We start from the raw sequence: 8,080 nt of genomic DNA, 5'->3' as shown, positions 1-8,080 counted from the left end.
TTCAAAATAGTCATAATAATTGGATATATATTTCATTAAAAGTGAAATCCCTACTATTTCATTCCATTATATTCATATATGAATACAAACGAAATTGAAAACTAAGCATAAAAATCAAATAAAGGTGCAGATTGAGTGACTGAATGTCCAATTAAAACACATGGAGCGGATCAATAATGTAAACCGTCAGATGACCCCAAATCTAACGATCCATATCCACCCACACAACCAAATTTCATCTCTTTCCTCGTCCATTATATATTGACATATCTGATTTCTATCTCATACATATCTTTTTTCTTCTTCCTTACTCCATTATACTCGACAGAAAACAGATCTATCTCACACAAATCCCTTCTCTTTGTCCTCTATCTCTCCCAATCTTTTCTCCATTCAGATCCCCAAAATTCACTATTATGAATCAAGAGCTTTCAGCACCGCCACAACCAACACTTATCTGTCACAATTCCGCACCCCGCTCATCGTATTTGTCAAATAAGTTTGAGACCCAAGTAAGGACTTAAGGAGTTTCAACAGAAATTGGGGTCTCGGCTGGGCTTTTGCTAGATTTGGTATCTAGGTTATCGTCAAGCTTGGACGATCGGTGGTGGCATTGACATCTGGTGTGAGCTCTGCCATGTGGTGTTCATGTTCGGATTTGAAAATGGAGAAAGGGACGGAGGTGGTAGTGGTGGTGGTAGTGGCGGTTTCAATGGTGGGAAGATGATGTGGTGGTGAGTTGTGACAGCTTACGTGGTGTTAATTAAGGACAATTAAGACTAATGAAAATTAATGTACCAAATAATTTGATAAACCACCGTATTAATATTTACTAATTAATATAAAAAATACATAATAAAGCAATGATAAAAAAAAGTCATTTCATATAAGAATTAAATTCAGAAATTAATCAATATCAATAACTAAGGCGATGTCGCTTACATATTTACATTTGGCACACTATTTCTCAGGCGACAAAAGTCATTTCGTCGCCTTACGTTGTACTTAGGTGACGAATGACAAAATTTTGTCGTCTATGTACTTGGGTTACATCATTAAGTTGACGAAACTTAGACGACGAAAATTTTGTCACCTAATAGCTTGAGTCGACGAAAAGAGAGTCTTCGGTGACGAAATGTCATTGTCGTCTGAGTTGTTATTTCTGGTAGTGCAGTAGGCTCATGTGTGCCTCCGCCTCTGTATCACACTTCCGATCACATTACCTATCATAATCGATGTTACACTACCTATCACACCTCCTGTCACACAACCTATCACACCTCCTGTCACACTACCTATCACACTCACTGTTACACTACCTGTCACACTACCTATCACACCTCCTGTCACACTACCTATCACACTCATTGTTACACTACTTGTCACACTACCTGTCACACCTGCTTTTACACTACATGTTACACCCGTTTTCACACATGTTGTCACACTAACTGTCACACTCAATGTCACACTCACTGTCACACTACATATCACACTAACTGTCAAACTACTTGTCACACCCCTTGTCACACTATCTGTCACACCCGCTATCACACTATTGTCACACCCGATGTCACATTGTTTTATGTGACTATGTTGTGACAAAAAAAAGAAGAAAAAAAAGACTAGAAATAACGAACATTTGTTTACTGTTATGTGATCTTGAACTTCTGAAATAAACTCATATGATCCAAATATTGACATTTATGTGATGTCACACCCCCAACCACACTACATGTCACACTAATAATGTTCAGTGATGGGTAATGTGAGGGTTAGTGTGATGGGTAAATTACACTTGTAGATGCACCAGTAATTACTTTTCTGACTACATTGTGAAAAAGAAAATGAAAAAAATATGATGTGGGCACCCAAAACTGTTCTAGGCACCCACATTTCCACCATCTTCTGATTGTTTTCCGATCTCTGATCTAGGTGTCGGCCTTGCATCAGCTGCCCTTGTTCCAAGCTCTCCTCAAGCGTCGTCCTTTCCTCAGTGTCGCCCTTCATCGGTAAAAACCAAATATCCTCAAGCCAAGGAGGGAGAGAGAGAGAGAGAGAGAGAGAGAGAGAGAGAGAGAGAGAGAAGACCAGCTGGCGGAGGAGGATGAAAGAGAAAGAGAGACGACAAATTTTGGAGGTGAGGCGGCGGTCTGGGTCGATCTAGGCCCTAACTAATTTTTTATTTGCTTAATTTGATCCCTACCGATAAATCTATATTCCGGCGAACTCTCTCTAATCTTCGAATCCGAACGTCAAGGTTGTCGCGGTGGTCAATAAAATTGGTGGTGATGAGCCATTCAACGACGTGCTCGTTGTCGGTGCGGCCATGAAAGACAGTGAGATTTCTCAAGCGCGATGACGCTGTGAAGGTGAGATCTGGAGCTCATGGATCTGTGACTTCAATTGCTCAATTGAACTCATCTTCTCAACCTCATCTCACGCCGAAAACTTCTTTTTAGTCATCGTTGTTGAGATCGGCGATGATCGAAGGCGGCATGAGACTGATGGTTGTTTTTCATGTACTCTGGTCTTCTACTTTCGTTGGATTGGGAATGAAACTGCATAGTGGCATTCTTCGTAATTTTTATGAAAAATAAGGGCAACGCTATAAGATTTTTTATCAGGTGATTTTTTTATAATTTTTAAATTTTATTTGATTTTTTTATAAATACACGTATTAAATGTGACTTTTTCATAAAATCCTCTTAATTAATTAGTATCTATTAGCAAGCGGCCGGGCTACTTTGTGTCATCACTGTCATGTGTTTCTTGCGCCAGACGACCAATCAATCTCTTACATACGTCTAATCATTACCATTTGGCGTAGAATACGTATTGTAATCTACATAGCCTTGAATGCATGTGAACATGAATCACACATGTTCAAATAAAGGCATGAATTATTATGAGGATTGAGATCGATCATCACTGAGGCCAGAGATAGATTCCTCTCTTCAATCCATCAGCCTAGTTGTCGGTTATATCATCCATTACTAATTAACGTGCATATCATGTATATCACTATGTTATGCATGTACGAAGTAATCCGATGTACATATATACTTGATCGGAATTCGGAAATCTATGAAATAGCTAGCGTAACGCAGAATCGTACGTACTAGAGCTAGGCATCCATGAGACCATGACCAATTTATATTAACGTGCATGTGGCATGGTGAGCACGGCTGCATGGATGATTGCTGGTAGCAAATATGTGTCTTAATGGGTTGATGAACCGTTGATCGAAGAATATGATCACCAGTTGCCTTTCATTCTTTTCCATTATTTTGAACCGATTGTACGTACTCATCCATGATCGATCGAAAAGTACACAGAAGTGAAACCAATCCCAGACTGTACATCATCGATCTACGGAAGTAATTAATTTAGTGGATTTCGAGAATTAATTCTTCATTTCTTTGCAACAATGGCCTTCGTGCTCTATTTTTGGAAAACAGATTGTATGCACGCGGAGTGCAGACACTGTCCAATAATTTATTAAAATCGAGACAATCTTGGCCTTTAGTTACAGAAAACAAATAGCAAGAATACCCAGCCATCAGATTTCTTTCTTTCAATTAAGGAAGCCATCAGTTTTTTGATGGTCAACGTCTGTTTACTAAAGAGACCTATGAGCTAAAAAGAGTTAAAAATTTTAAGTCTTTCACCCTCAATTATTACGAAAAACCCGAGCTCTCTCTCTCTTCTTGGTCGGGAGATCTGAGGTTAGGAGAGCCAAAAGCCATACTCCTTTTTGAAGGAAGAGGCCGAGAACCATGCTGGACTCGACGTACTCGATTTCTTTGGTTCATCTTGGGTTAGAATCACAGCTGGAATTGAAGTTGAGGATAGCGGAGCAGGCACCTTCCATTGTAAATCGATGAACCCAGAAAATTAGGGTTTTAAAAATTGGGGGAAATTGGTAAAAGGGAGTCTTTTTGGTTTGGATCTAAAATGGAACATGGAGATTTAAAAACTGAAGAAAGAAAGAGAACCCAAATATGGAAAATGGGAAATGGGAAATTAATAGACAGAATAACAAATGAATAGAGGAGATGGTAAATTTTATTTTATTTTATTTATCTTGTTTTTGGATAGACTATGAATAGACAGAATAACGAAGTTTTTTTAAGGAGCGTCACGTGTTGCTGTGTCTGCACACCGCGAAGCACCAAATACACCCCTATTCTCGTCCATTTCTTTTTTTAGTACAACTTCTGGGGGAAGGGACTGAGCTGGACTTTAGGGTTTAGATCGATGATAACGTTGAAGTGTTAGAATCAGATATATCTAGCTAGGGTTTAAGGTAATTGTTTTATATATCAAGAATCTTCGAATAAAATACAGCTGTCAGCAATTGGTATAGATTTAGCATCTTAATTAACATATATAATACGAGCTAAGCATCAATATTAATCTTTTGCATCGCAAATCTTAATTTCGATCTTCAAGAGCAAAAGTGCATTGTCTTTACAAGATCACCCGGCCCGTATTGGTCCTCCTAGAATATGTTCGTGCACTTTTTATTATTCCAGCCAACACAATTAGCTAATTTATAGGAAAAATAGTTGACCAGCCTCTGACGCATAATTAAGAATTTAAGATCCAAACTTACCGAACATTTTTCCTCCTAAAGTGTGGTGGTTTATGTGTATCTGATTCTGCTTTTATTCCATCCTAATTTCTAAACATTGTTTGAGTACATTTGAGTGGTTTGACAATGCTATAATTATTAACCACGTTTTCCTCCTAGAATGGCATTGATAAGTATTCGAAAAGATAATGATGAATTTGTTCACAGCTATATATCAACCTCAGGGCATTACTCAGAGGAAGACAAGAGTCACAAGACGAAACTACAAAGCAACCGTACGTACCTCGATCAGCTGGATCAAAACGAACGAGAAACATCAATACCATAGGAGGTGGTTCAGTAATTTAAACATGGCGAATCCGCGAATAGGATACAGATTAAGACGTACGGAAGAAAAAACTTTTAAAATAAGACGGATTTGATCACAAGGAAAAATAAAGTTATTTTATTTTCAATAAAAAAAGGTTTTTTATTATTTAAAACTGAAATGGCATTGGCTTCTTAAATTTGATTTCAAAAGATAAGATTGATCGAGCTGGTAAGGTGATGTTTTGCTTATTTGCTTACAGAACAACTTCGTACATAAAGTCATAAACAACAAAGCGGGCGCGCTGAAGTCTCAGAGACAGAAACCCTAGACTAGATAATTCTTTTAGCTAAGATATATTACCTTTTGTTTTAGTCAGAAGCTAATGCCAGATATTTGATGACCAAGAGGAAAACCTTTCGGGATAAAAAAGAGGGAAATTCCTGACAAAATAATGCCACTAGGTACGTACCACCAGTATTAATGTTAGACGCAGTTGCTATTAAATAAACAAAAGCGAAAATCTATTTTTGGGTAGAAAAGAAGATTACTTCATCCAAAATGTCCAATACTTCCCGTTTGGGAAAGGCTGGCTGACTTGGAGGGCATCCCACACAAACTATCCTATGGAAAACTTGGGGTAAAGGAGTGGTGGAAACAATATGGGTCGGTAGTAGTGGTGATATATGGTGATGGCTGATGGTGGTGGCCTGGTTGGTGGTGCTGGTGCTGGTGGTTCTGGTCATGGTTCTTTCAGTCATCACATTTAGCTAGGTTCTGGCCCCTAGTTTTTCATGCCTGCCATTAATTAATTGACATGTGCCAACCATAGGCTCATCTATATATGATCGATCGATTCCCACCATTACTATTTTGAATTTGCTGGGCTGCTAGGGTTATTGAAACTTTTGGTCCTGGGAAATCTATTTTCTGTAACATTCTTAGGAAGAGGTAGTAGTGAAAGCATAACCCTAAGTCCTACAAGAAACTTCAGGCATGAGTCTGAAGGAATTTTTGAGACAAAACCATTGCAATTATAAGCAATCCATTCATTTAACAACTGCCAAGCTTACTCACAGATTAAGATGATGATCAAATTTGTAATGTAATAGGTACAAGGCTGCCGATTCGCTTTCAGCGATGGTTTCATCACTTTCATGCCACACCATCTTTTTTTAATACATCATACATAAGCATTTCCGTGTACATAAATCATAGATATGATAGTATCATATCCCACTTATTCTCTTTAAAATCTGCTAAAGAACATTTGTGCGCACCAAAAACGTACATCTTTGTGTTACAATTTATTTGTAGAGTCTAGAGATTTTTACAATTTAGGTCTGTATTACATAGTCTAACGGTCGAAGTTGTATTAGTTCGATTGTGATTTTTAAAAGCAAACCAAAGATTCAGATCAATTAAGGTCTTAGCTGCGTTGGAAGCTGGATTTTTAAGTATAAGTTTCCAGGCCAAGAAAGAAAGGAAGACGAGAAAGAAACACAGCGCCGCTACCACCAGTAATCAATAATAAATCAGCTTTTGATAGCATTACAGTTGAGTGAGGTGAGTCCTAAATTAAAGAGGGGACGTTAATTTATGTGGAGTCGTGTAACTAGATAGACTTTGATTTGTCTTCTTCCTATTGATCGATCACGAACTTGAGATCGAGGACATGCACTTAGAGATCGACGAAGAGAACAACAAAGAAATAGATTGCCACTTAAGAAGAATAGAAGATGCATGGGCGGTGTGGCTCGATCAACAAAATGAACAAAATCCTCCTAATGATCGACCACCACCAAAAAGGCGCATGAGAGATCGATTACACCTACAGCTCCTACAGATTAATTACACCGTGCCTAGCTTCTTGCCTTGTCTTAGCAAGTAGCAACCATACCATAACTCAGCATTTTCATATTCGACCAGCCATTATTTAACGCTGGCCAAACTACTATGAAGGAGAACGAGAATCCGTACAAGCATGCCAATTGAAGATTTCTTCAATTTATGCTCCACATTGAATTATACGGATCTTCACACATAGCAAATTAGAGTTTGACAATTTCCATTCTCTTAGAAGCAGGGTACGTAAGGCGCAATATTGATTTGACTCTCTTTATAAAGCATCAATAAACTCATGGCCTCATGATCTTTCATCAAAGTTCATTGCAAAATTCTTCCCTGCCAGAAAGACAGGTGCTCTACTAACTGCGCGCTATTATAGCTTTCGATCACGTACTCTACCAAAAGGCAAGCCTTTTTGTCAAAGTTGGGACTTGGGAGCATATATTACAAAGAATTTATTCGGCCATGCTATCACCATATATGGTTTTCATGCTAGAAGATTGAATTCTTTTATAGAGGATTAAATCCTCAGTTTAGAGGAATGGTTTATCTCGCAACAAAAAATTTCCCGGGTATTCAACTTGTTTTGAATTTTTAATTAACTCGTAAGCACATAAATCATCGTGTGTATAGTTCGCAAGTATGAAATCTTTGCATATGAAGATATGATGTCTAGGTTTTAAATAACAAACGGATGAGAATTCCAGAAACAAAGGTCCTAAAACAAAAATGATGGAACGTACTAATAATGGACAATGTTCCTTGGGTGTATTTGATCTCTCTAGGTAATTAAGGTGGAACGGTAGAGGCCAAAGTCTATATCCTATCGTGCAAGGACTGCAGCTATACACCACATACATTTAGGACTAATTACGTTCCATATGAAAAATAAAAGAGAAAATCATGTCAACTATTAATTTAGGCGTGACAATAATATAATTATCAACTCTTAATCACAAGAAGTTAAAATTAAATTTTACTGCAGTATGCCTAAAAACTTGATCTATAGTTTAGCAAAGTGAGGGTTTAGAACATGTTGATACCCCTTTTTCCACAAGCTCAAAACCAAGGCCCAACATGCAAAAAACTCGGATCAACGGTTCTAAAGTCACACCAAGTTTAATATCAAGCCAAGCGTATATTAGAGCACGTCATGCAATTCTCGTAGACCCAAGCTACGTTTGGGGCTTACACGAGGGTCGTGGTTTGGAAGATAACGAATCTTGTGAGGCCCATCGTCGAAATAGAGTACGTAAACAAATTTTGGGCTTGAGAACCAAATTCATTCATTACATGACTTTAAATTCGAGATTGGGCTAGTAGAGAAG

This window comes from Argentina anserina, chromosome 5 (genome assembly GCF_933775445.1).
Source record: "Argentina anserina chromosome 5, drPotAnse1.1, whole genome shotgun sequence".
NCBI classification, from domain to species: domain Eukaryota; kingdom Viridiplantae; phylum Streptophyta; class Magnoliopsida; order Rosales; family Rosaceae; genus Argentina; species Argentina anserina.
The sequence above is the reverse complement of the archived record's forward strand: the minus strand, read 5'-3'. Positions refer to the sequence as shown.